Raw genomic sequence first — 13,659 nt, 5'->3', positions numbered from 1 at the left:
TTTAAATTTTAATATTTAAAAATTTAAATTTAAATATTTAAATACTAACTTTTAAAAATTTAATTATTAAAACTTTAAATTTAAAAATTTAAATACTAAATTTTAGAAATTTAATTATTAAAACTTTAAATTTTAAAATTTAAAAATTTAAATACTAAATTTTAAAAATTTAATTTCAAAACTTTAAATTTTAAAATATAAAAATTTAAATACTAAATTTTAATAATTTAAAAATTTAAATACTAAATTTTAAAAATTTAATTATTAAAACTTTAAATTTTAAAATTTATAAATTTAAAAATTTAAATACTAAATTTTAAAAATTTAATTATTAAAACATTAAATTTAAAAATTTAGATACTAAATTTTAAAAATTTAATTTCAAAACTTTAAATTTTAAAATTTAAAAATTTAAATACTAAATTTTAATAATTTAAAAATTTAAATACTCAATTTTAAAAATTTAATTATTAAAACTTTAAATTTAAAAATTTAAAAATTTGAATACTAAATTTTAAATATTTAATTATTAAAACTTTAAATTTTAAAATTTAAAAATTTAAATACTAAATTTTAAAAATTTAATTATTAAAACTTTAAATTATTAAATTTTAAATTTTAAATAATAAATTTTAAAAATTTAATTATTAAAACTTTAAATTTTAAAATTTAAAAATTTAAATTTTAAAATTTGTAAATTTAAATACCAAATTTTAAAAATTTAAATATTAAAACTTTAAATTTTAAAATTTAAAAATTCAAATACTAAATTTTAAAAATTTAATTATTAAAACTTTAAACTTTAAAATTTAAAAATTTAAATACTAAATTTTAAAAATTTAATTATTAAAACTTTAAATTTTAGAATTTAAAAATTTAAATTTTAAAATTTAAAAATTTAAATACTAAATTTTAAAAATTTAATTACTAAACCTTTAAATTTTAAAAGTTAAAAATTTAAATACTAAATTTTAAAATTTAAAACTTTAAATTTTAAAATTTAAATATTTAAATACTAAATTCTAAAAATTTAATTATTAAAGCTTTAAATTTTAAAATTTATAAATTTAAATACTAAATTTTAAAAATTTAATTATTAAAACTTTAAAATTAAAACTTAAAAAATTTAAATACTATATTTTAAAAATTTATTTATTAAAATTTTAAATTTTAAAATTTAAATATTTAAATACTAAATTTTAAAAATTTAATTATTAAAACTTTAAATTTTAAAATTTAAATATTTAAATAATAAATTTTAAAAATTTAATTATTAAAGCTTAAAATTTTAAAATTTATAAATTTAAATACTAATTTTTAAAAATTTAATTACTAAAACTTCAAATTTTAAAATTTAAAAATTTAAATACTAAATTTTAAAGTTTAATTATTAAAACTTTAAATTTTAAAATTTAAAAATTTAAATACTAAATTTTAAAAATATAATTATTAAAACTTTAAATTTTAAAATTTAAAAATTTAAATTTAAAAATTTAAATGCTAACTTTTAAAAATTTTATTATTAAAACTTTAAATTTTAAAATTTAAAAATTTAAATTTAAAAATTTAAATGCTAACTTTTAAAAATTTAATTATTAAAACTTTAAATTTTGAAATTTAAAAATTTAAATTTTAAAATTTAAAAATTTAAATTTTAATATTTAAAAATTTAAATTTAAAAATTTAAATGCTAACTTTTAAAATTTAATTATTAAAACTTTAAATTTAAAAATTTAAAAATTTAAATACTAAATATTAAAAATTTAATTATTAAAACATTAAATTTAAAAATTTAAATACTAAATTTTAAAAATTTAATTATTAAAACTTTAAATTTTAAAATTTAAAAATTTAAATTTTAAAATTTGTAAATTTAAATACTAAATTTTAAAAATTTAAATATTAAAACTTTAAATTTTAAAATTTAAAAATTCAAATACTAAATTTTAAAAATTTAATTATAAAACTTTAAATTTTAAAATTTAAAAATTTAAATACTAAATTTTAAAAATTTAATTATTAAAACTTTAAATTTTAAAATTTAAATATTTAAATACTAAATTCTAAAAATTTAATTATTAAAACTTTAAATTTTAAAATTTAAAAATTTAAATACTAAATTTTAATAATTTAAAAATTTAAATACTCAATTTTAAAAATTTAATTATTAAAACTTTAAATTTAAAAATTTAAAAATTTGAATACTAAATTTTAAATATTTAATTATTAAAACTTTAAATTTTAAAATTTAAAAATTTAAATACTAAATTTTAAAAATTTAATTATTAAAACTTTAAATTATTAAATTTTAAATTTTAAATAATAAATTTTAAAAATTTAATTATTAAAACTTTAAATTTTAAAATTTAAAAATTTAAATTTTAAAATTTGTAAATTTAAATACCAAATTTTAAAAATTTAAATATTAAAACTTTAAATTTTAAAATTTAAAAATTCAAATACTAAATTTTAAAAATTTAATTATTAAAACATTAAACTTTAAAATTTAAAAATTTAAATACTAAATTTTAAAAATTTAATTATTAAAACTTTAAATTTTAGAATTTAAAAATTTAAATTTTAAAATTTAAAAATTTAAATACTAAATTTTAAAAATTTAATTACTAAACCTTTAAATTTTAAAAGTTAAAAATTTAAATATTTAAATACTAAATTCTAAAAATTTAATTATTAAAGCTTTAAATTTTAAAATTTATAAATTTAAATACTAAATTTTAAAAATTTAATTATTAAAACTTTAAAATTAAAACTTAAAAAATTTAAATACTATATTTTAAAAATTTATTTATTAAAATTTTAAATTTTAAAATTTAAATATTTAAATACTAAATTTTAAAAATTTAATTATTAAAACTATAAATTTTAAAATTTAAATATTTAAATAATAAATTTTAAAAATTTAATTATTAAAGCTTAAAATTTTAAAATTTATAAATTTAAATACTAATTTTTAAAAATTTAATTATTAAAACTTCAAATTTTAAAATTTAAAAATTTAAATACTAAATTTTAAAGTTTAATTATTAAAACTTTAAATTTTAAAATTTAAAAATTTAAATACTAAATTTTAAAAATATAATTATTAAAACTTTAAATTTTAAAATTTAAAAATTTAAATAATAAATTTTAAAAATTTAATTATTAAAACTTTAAATTTTAAAATTTAAAAATTTAAATTTAAAAATTTAAATGCTAACTTTTAAAAATTTAATTATTAAAACTTTAAATTTTGAAATTTAAAAATTTAAATTTTAAAATTTAAAAATTTAAATTTTAAAATTTAAAAATTTAAATTTTAAAATTTAAAAATTTAAATTTTAAAATTTAAAAATTTAAATTTTAATATTTAAAAATTTAAATTTAAAAATTTAAATGCTAACTTTTAAAAATTTAATTATTAAAACGTTAAATTTTGAAATTTAAAAATTTAAATTTTAAAATTTAAAAATTTAAATTTTAAAATTTAAAAATTTAAATTTTAAAATTTAAAAATTTAAATTTTAAAATTTAAAAATTTAAATTTTAATATTTAAAATTTTAAAATTTATAAATTTAAATACTAACTTTTAAAAATTTAATTATTAAAACTTTAAATTTTGAAATTTAAAAATTTAAATTTTAAAATTTAAAAATTTAAATTTTAAAATTTAAAAATTTAAATTTTAAAATTTAAAAATTTAAATTTTAATATTTAAAAATTTAAATTTAAAAATTTAAATGCTAACTTTTAAAAATTTAATTATTAAAACATTAAATTTTGAAATTTAAAAATTTAAATACTAAATTCTAAAAATTTAATTATTAAAGCTTTAAATTTTAAAATTTATAAATTTAAATACTAAATTCTATAAATTTAATTATTAAAGCTTTAAATTTTAAAATTTATAAATTTAAATACTAAATTTTAAAAATTTAATTATTAAAATTTTAAAATTGAAACTTTAAAAATTTAAATACTATATTTTAAAAATTTTATTATTAAAACTTTAAATTTTAATATTTAAAAATTTATATACTAAATTTTAAAAGTTTAATTATTAAAACTATAAATTTTTAAATTTAAATATTTAAATACTAAATTTTAAAAATTTAATTATTAAAGCTTAAAATTTTAAAATTTATATATTTAAATACTAACTTTTAAAAATTTAATTATTAAAATTTTAAATTTTAAAATTGAAAAATTTAAATACTAAATTTTAAAAATTTAATTATTAAAATTTTAAATTTTTAAATTTAAAAATTTAAATACTAAATTTTAAAAATTTAATTATTAAAACTTTAAATTTAAAAATTTAAAAATTTAAATACTAAATTTTAAAAATTTAATTATTAAAGCTTTAAATTTTAAAAATTTAAAAATTTAAATATTCAATTTTAAAAATTTAATTATTAAAACTTTAAATTTAAAAATTTAAATACTAAATTTCAAAAATTTAATTATTAAAACTTTAAATTTTAAAATTTAAAACTTTAAATTTTAATATTTAAAAATTTAAATTTAAATATTTAAATACTAACTTTTAAAAATTTAATTATTAAAACTTTAAATTTAAAAATTTAAATACTAAATTTTAGAAATTTAATTATTAAAACTTTAAATTTTAAAATTTAAAAATTTAAATACTAAATTTTAAAAATTTAATTTCAAAACTTTAAATTTTAAAATATAAAAATTTAAATACTAAATTTTAATAATTTAAAAATTTAAATACTAAATTTTAAAAATTTAATTATTAAAACTTTAAATTTTAAAATTTATAAATTTAAAAATTTAAATACTAAATTTTAAAAATTTAATTATTAAAACATTAAATTTAAAAATTTAGATACTAAATTTTAAAAATTTAATTTCAAAACTTTAAATTTTAAAATTTAAAAATTTAAATACTAAATTTTAATAATTTAAAAATTTAAATACTCAATTTTAAAAATTTAATTATTAAAACTTTAAATTTAAAAATTTAAAAATTTGAATACTAAATTTTAAATATTTAATTATTAAAACTTTAAATTTTAAAATTTAAAAATTTAAATACTAAATTTTAAAAATTTAATTATTAAAACTTTAAATTATTAAATTTTAAATTTTAAATAATAAATTTTAAAAATTTAATTATTAAAACTTTAAATTTTAAAATTTAAAAATTTAAATTTTAAAATTTGTAAATTTAAATACCAAATTTTAAAAATTTAAATATTAAAACTTTAAATTTTAAAATTTAAAAATTCAAATACTAAATTTTAAAAATTTAATTATTAAAACTTTAAACTTTAAAATTTAAAAATTTAAATACTAAATTTTAAAAATTTAATTATTAAAACTTTAAATTTTAGAATTTAAAAATTTAAATTTTAAAATTTAAAAATTTAAATACTAAATTTTAAAAATTTAATTACTAAACCTTTAAATTTTAAAAGTTAAAAATTTAAATACTAAATTTTAAAATTTAAAACTTTAAATTTTAAAATTTAAATATTTAAATACTAAATTCTAAAAATTTAATTATTAAAGCTTTAAATTTTAAAATTTATAAATTTAAATACTAAATTTTAAAAATTTAATTATTAAAACTTTAAAATTAAAACTTAAAAAATTTAAATACTATATTTTAAAAATTTATTTATTAAAATTTTAAATTTTAAAATTTAAATATTTAAATACTAAATTTTAAAAATTTAATTATTAAAACTTTAAATTTTAAAATTTAAATATTTAAATAATAAATTTTAAAAATTTAATTATTAAAGCTTAAAATTTTAAAATTTATAAATTTAAATACTAATTTTTAAAAATTTAATTATTAAAACTTCAAATTTTAAAATTTAAAAATTTAAATACTAAATTTTAAAGTTTAATTATTAAAACTTTAAATTTTAAAATTTAAAAATTTAAATACTAAATTTTAAAAATATAATTATTAAAACTTTAAATTTTAAAATTTAAAAATTTAAATTTAAAAATTTAAATGCTAACTTTTAAAAATTTTATTATTAAAACTTTAAATTTTAAAATTTAAAAATTTAAATTTAAAAATTTAAATGCTAACTTTTAAAAATTTAATTATTAAAACTTTAAATTTTGAAATTTAAAAATTTAAATTTTAAAATTTAAAAATTTAAATTTTAATATTTAAAAATTTAAATTTAAAAATTTAAAAATTTAAATACTAAATATTAAAAATTTAATTATTAAAACATTGAATTTAAAAATTTAAATACTAAATTTTAAAAATTTAATTATTAAAACTTTAAATTTTAAAATTTAAAAATTTAAATTTTAAAATTTGTAAATTTAAATACTAAATTTTAAAAATTTAAATATTAAAACTTTAAATTTTAAAATTTAAAAATTCAAATACTAAATTTTAAAAATTTAATTATAAAACTTTAAATTTTAAAATTTAAAAATTTAAATACTAAATTTTAAAAATTTAATTATTAAAACTTTAAATTTTAAAATTTAAATATTTAAATACTAAATTCTAAAAATTTAATTATTAAAACTTTAAATTTTAAAATTTAAAAATTTAAATACTAAATTTTAATAATTTAAAAATTTAAATACTCAATTTTAAAAATTTAATTATTAAAACTTTAAATTTAAAAATTTAAAAATTTGAATACTAAATTTTAAATATTTAATTATTAAAACTTTAAATTTTAAAATTTAAAAATTTAAATACTAAATTTTAAAAATTTAATTATTAAAACTTTAAATTATTAAATTTTAAATTTTAAATAATAAATTTTAAAAATTTAATTATTAAAACTTTAAATTTTAAAATTTAAAAATTTAAATTTTAAAATTTGTAAATTTAAATACCAAATTTTAAAAATTTAAATATTAAAACTTTAAATTTTAAAATTTAAAAATTCAAATACTAAATTTTAAAAATTTAATTATTAAAACTTTAAACTTTAAAATTTAAAAATTTAAATACTAAATTTTAAAAATTTAATTATTAAAACTTTAAATTTTAGAATTTAAAAATTTAAATTTTAAAATTTAAAAATTTAAATACTAAATTTTAAAAATTTAATTACTAAACCTTTAAATTTTAAAAGTTAAAAATTTAAATACTAAATTTTAAAATTTAAAACTTTAAATTTTAAAATTTAAATATTTAAATACTAAATTCTAAAAATTTAATTATTAAAGCTTTAAATTTTAAAATTTATAAATTTAAATACTAAATTTTAAAAATTTAATTATTAAAACTTTAAAATTAAAACTTAAAAAATTTAAATACTATATTTTAAAAATTTATTTATTAAAATTTTAAATTTTAAAATTTAAATATTTAAATACTAAATTTTAAAAATTTAATTATTAAAACTATAAATTTTAAAATTTAAATATTTAAATAATAAATTTTAAAAATTTAATTATTAAAGCTTAAAATTTTAAAATTTATAAATTTAAATACTAATTTTTAAAAATTTAATTATTAAAACTTCAAATTTTAAAATTTAAAAATTTAAATACTAAATTTTAAAGTTTAATTATTAAAACTTTAAATTTTAAAATTTAAAAATTTAAATACTAAATTTTAAAAATATAATTATTAAAACTTTAAATTTTAAAATTTAAAAATTTAAATAATAAATTTTAAAAATTTAATTATTAAAACTTTAAATTTTAAAATTTAAAAATTTAAATTTAAAAATTTAAATGCTAACTTTTAAAAATTTAATTATTAAAACTTTAAATTTTGAAATTTAAAAATTTAAATTTTAAAATTTAAAAATTTAAATTTTAAAATTTAAAAATTTAAATTTTAAAATTTAAAAATTTAAATTTTAAAATTTAAAAATTTAAATTTAAAAATTTAAATGCTAACTTTTAAAAATTTAATTATTAAAACTTTAAATTTTGAAATTTAAAAATTTAAATTTTAAAATTGAAAAATTTAAATACTAAATTTTAAAAATTTAATTATTAAAACTTTAAATTTAAAAATTTAAAAATTTAAAAATTTAAATTCTAAATATTAAAAATTTAATTATTAAAACATTAAATTTAAAAATTTAAATACTAAATTTTAAAAATTTAATTATTAAAACTTTAAATTTTAAAATTTAAAAATTTAAATTTTAAAATTTGTAAATTTAAATACTAAATTTTAAAAATTTAAATATTAAAACTTTAAATTTTAAAGTTTAAAAATTCAAATACTAAATTTTAAAAATTTAATTATAAAACTTTAAATTTTAAAATTTAATAATTTAAATACTAAATTTTAAAAATTTAATTATTAAAACTTTAAAATTAAAACTTTAAAAATTTAAATACTATATTTTAAAAATTTTATTATTAAAACTTTAAATTTTAATATTTAAAAATTTATATACTAAATTTTAAAAGTTTAATTATTAAAACTTTAAATTTTAAAATTTAAATATTTAAATACTAAATTTTAAAAATTTAATTATTAAAGCTTAAAATTTTAAAATTTATAAATTTAAATACTAACTTTTAAAAATTTAATTATTAAAATTTTAAATTTTAAAATTGAAAAATTTAAATACTAAATTTTAAAAATTTAATTATTAAAATTTTAAATTTTTAAATTTAAAAATTTAAATACTAAATTTTAAAAATTTAATTATTAAAACTTTAAATTTAAAAATTTAAAAATTTAAATACTAAATTTTCAAAATTTAATTATTAAACCTTTAAATTTTAAAAATTTAAAAATTTAAATATTCAATTTTAAAAAGTTAATTATTAAAACTTTAAATTTAAAAATTTAAATACTAAATTTTAAAAATTTAATTATTAAAACTTTAAATTTAAAAATTTAAAAATTTAAATACTAAATTTTAAAAATTTAATTATTAAAGCTTTAAATTTTAAAAATTTAAAAATTTAAATATTCAATTTTAAAAATTTAATTATTAAAACTTTAAATTTAAAAATTTAAATACTAAATTTCAAAAATTTAATTATTAAAACTTTAAATTTTAAAATTTAAAACTTTAAATTTTAATATTTAAAAATTTAAATTTAAATATTTAAATACTAACTTTTAAAAATTTAATTATTAAAACTTTAAATTTAAAAATTTAAATACTAAATTTTAGAAATTTAATTATTAAAACTTTAAATTTTAAAATTTAAAAATTTAAATACTAAATTTTAAAAATTTAATTTCAAAACTTTAAATTTTAAAATATAAAAATTTAAATACTAAATTTTAATAATTTAAAAATTTAAATACTAAATTTTAAAAATTTAATTATTAAAACTTTAAATTTTAAAATTTATAAATTTAAAAATTTAAATACTAAATTTTAAAAATTTAATTATTAAAACATTAAATTTAAAAATTTAGATACTAAATTTTAAAAATTTAATTTCAAAACTTTAAATTTTAAAATTTAAAAATTTAAATACTAAATTTTAATAATTTAAAAATTTAAATACTCAATTTTAAAAATTTAATTATTAAAACTTTAAATTTAAAAATTTAAAAATTTGAATACTAAATTTTAAATATTTAATTATTAAAACTTTAAATTTTAAAATTTAAAAATTTAAATACTAAATTTTAAAAATTTAATTATTAAAACTTTAAATTATTAAATTTTAAATTTTAAATAATAAATTTTAAAAATTTAATTATTAAAACTTTAAATTTTAAAATTTAAAAATTTAAATTTTAAAATTTGTAAATTTAAATACCAAATTTTAAAAATTTAAATATTAAAACTTTAAATTTTAAAATTTAAAAATTCAAATACTAAATTTTAAAAATTTAATTATTAAAACTTTAAACTTTAAAATTTAAAAATTTAAATACTAAATTTTAAAAATTTAATTATTAAAACTTTAAATTTTAGAATTTAAAAATTTAAATTTTAAAATTTAAAAATTTAAATACTAAATTTTAAAAATTTAATTACTAAACCTTTAAATTTTAAAAGTTAAAAATTTAAATACTAAATTTTAAAATTTAAAACTTTAAATTTTAAAATTTAAATATTTAAATACTAAATTCTAAAAATTTAATTATTAAAGCTTTAAATTTTAAAATTTATAAATTTAAATACTAAATTTTAAAAATTTAATTATTAAAACTTTAAAATTAAAACTTAAAAAATTTAAATACTATATTTTAAAAATTTATTTATTAAAATTTTAAATTTTAAAATTTAAATATTTAAATACTAAATTTTAAAAATTTAATTATTAAAACTTTAAATTTTAAAATTTAAATATTTAAATAATAAATTTTAAAAATTTATTTATTAAAGCTTAAAATTTTAAAATTTATAAATTTAAATACTAATTTTTAAAAATTTAATTATTAAAACTTCAAATTTTAAAATTTAAAAATTTAAATACTAAATTTTAAAGTTTAATTATTAAAACTTTAAATTTTAAAATTTAAAAATTTAAATACTAAATTTTAAAAATTTAATTATTAAAACTTTAAATTTTAAAATTTAAAAATTTAAATTTAAAAATTTAAATGCTAACTTTTAAAAATTTAATTATTAAAACTTTAAATTTTGAAATTTAAAAATTTAAATTTTAAAATTTAAAAATTTAAATTTTAATATTTAAAAATTTAAATTTAAAAATTTAAATGCTAACTTTTAAAAATTTAATTATTAAAACTTTAAATTTAAAAATTTAAATACTAAATTTTAGAAATTTAATTATTAAAACTTTAAATTTTAAAATTTAAAAATTTAAATACTAAATTTTAAAAATTTAATTTCAAAACTTTAAATTTTAAAATATAAAAATTTAAATACTAAATTTTAATAATTTAAAAATTTAAATACTAAATTTTAAAAATTTAATTATTAAAACTTTAAATTTTAAAATTTATAAATTTAAAAATTTAAATACTAAATTTTAAAAATTTAATTATTAAAACATTAAATTTAAAAATTTAGATACTAAATTTTAAAAATTTAATTTCAAAACTTTAAATTTTAAAATTTAAAAATTTAAATACTAAATTTTAATAATTTAAAAATTTAAATACTCAATTTTAAAAATTTAATTATTAAAACTTTAAATTTAAAAATTTAAAAATTTGAATACTAAATTTTAAATATTTAATTATTAAAACTTTAAATTTTAAAATTTAAAAATTTAAATACTAAATTTTAAAAATTTAATTATTAAAACTTTAAATTATTAAATTTTAAATTTTAAATAATAAATTTTAAAAATTTAATTATTAAAACTTTAAATTTTAAAATTTAAAAATTTAAATTTTAAAATTTGTAAATTTAAATACCAAATTTTAAAAATTTAAATATTAAAACTTTAAATTTTAAAATTTAAAAATTCAAATACTAAATTTTAAAAATTTAATTATTAAAACTTTAAACTTTAAAATTTAAAAATTTAAATACTAAATTTTAAAAATTTAATTATTAAAACTTTAAATTTTAGAATTTAAAAATTTAAATTTTAAAATTTAAAAATTTAAATACTAAATTTTAAAAATTTAATTACTAAACCTTTAAATTTTAAAAGTTAAAAATTTAAATACTAAATTTTAAAATTTAAAACTTTAAATTTTAAAATTTAAATATTTAAATACTAAATTCTAAAAATTTAATTATTAAAGCTTTAAATTTTAAAATTTATAAATTTAAATACTAAATTTTAAAAATTTAATTATTAAAACTTTAAATTATTAAATTTTAAATTTTAAATAATAAATTTTAAAAATTTAATTATTAAAACTTTAAATTTTAAAATTTAAAAATTTAAATTTTAAAATTTGTAAATTTAAATACCAAATTTTAAAAATTTAAATATTAAAACTTTAAAATTTAAAATTTAAAAATTCAAATACTAAATTTTAAAAATTTAATTATTAAAACTTTAAACTTTAAAATTTAAAAATTTAAATACTAAATTTTAAAAATTTAATTATTAAAACTTTAAATTTTAGAATTTAAAAATTTAAATTTTAAAATTTAAAAATTTAAATACTAAATTTTAAAAATTTAATTACTAAACCTTTAAATTTTAAAAGTTAAAAATTTAAATACTAAATTTTAAAATTTAAAACTTTAAATTTTAAAATTTAAATATTTAAATACTAAATTCTAAAAATTTAATTATTAAAGCTTTAAATTTTAAAATTTATAAATTTAAATACTAAATTTTAAAAATTTAATTATTAAAACTTTAAAATTAAAACTTAAAAAATTTAAATACTATATTTTAAAAATTTATTTATTAAAATTTTAAATTTTAAAATTTAAATATTTAAATACTAAATTTTAAAAATTTAATTATTAAAACTTTAAATTTTAAAATTTAAATATTTAAATAATAAATTTTAAAAATTTATTTATTAAAGCTTAAAATTTTAAAATTTATAAATTTAAATACTAATTTTTAAAAATTTAATTATTAAAACTTCAAATTTTAAAATTTAAAAATTTAAATACTAAATTTTAAAGTTTAATTATTAAAACTTTAAATTTTAAAATTTAAAAATTTAAATACTAAATTTTAAAAATTTAATTATTAAAACTTTAAATTTTAAAATTTAAAAATTTAAATTTAAAAATTTAAATGCTAACTTTTAAAAATTTAATTATTAAAACTTTAAATTTTGAAATTTAAAAATTTAAATTTTAAAATTTAAAAATTTAAATTTTAATATTTAAAAATTTAAATTTAAAAATTTAAATGCTAACTTTTAAAAATTTAATTATTAAAACTTTAAATTTAAAAATTTAAAAATTTAAATACTAAATATTAAAAATTTAATTATTAAAACATTAAATTTAAAAATTTAAATACTAAATTTTAAAAATTTAATAATTAAAACTTTAAATTTTAAAATTTAAAAATTTAAATTTTAAAATTTGTAAATTTAAATACTAAATTTTAAAAATTTAAATATTAAAACTTTAAATTTTAAAATTTAAAAATTCAAATACTAAATTTTAAAAATTTAATTATAAAACTTTAAATTTTAAAATTTAAAAATTTAAATACTAAATTTTAAAAATTTAATTATTAAAACTTTAAATTTTAAAATTTAAATATTTAAATACTAAATTCTAAAAATTTAATTATTAAAACTTTAAATTTTAAAATTTAAAAATTTAAATACTAAATTTTAATAATTTAAAAATTTAAATACTCAATTTTAAAAATTTAATTATTAAAACTTTAAATTATTAAATTTTAAATTTTAAATAATAAATTTTAAAAATTTAATTATTAAAACTTTAAATTTTAAAATTTAAAAATTTAAATTTTAAAATTTGTAAATTTAAATACCAAATTTTAAAAATTTAAATATTAAAACTTTAAATTTTAAAATTTAAAAATTCAAATACTAAATTTTAAAAATTTAATTATTAAAACTTTAAACTTTAAAATTTAAAAATTTAAATACTAAATTTTAAAAATTTAATTATTAAAACTTTAAATTTTAGAATTTAAAAATTTAAATTTTAAAATTTAAAAATTTAAATACTAAATTTTAAAAATTTAATTACTAAACCTTTAAATTTTAAAAGTTAAAAATTTAAATACTAAATTTTAAAATTTAAAACTTTAAATTTTAAAATTTAAATATATAAATACTAAATTCTAAAAATTTAATTATTAAAGCTTTAAATTTTAAAATTTATAAATTT

The sequence above is a fragment of the Aethina tumida genome, chromosome 1 (assembly GCF_024364675.1).
Source record: "Aethina tumida isolate Nest 87 chromosome 1, icAetTumi1.1, whole genome shotgun sequence".
In the NCBI taxonomy this organism is placed as follows: Eukaryota; Metazoa; Arthropoda; class Insecta; order Coleoptera; family Nitidulidae; genus Aethina; species Aethina tumida.
The sequence above is the reverse complement of the archived record's forward strand: the minus strand, read 5'-3'. Positions refer to the sequence as shown.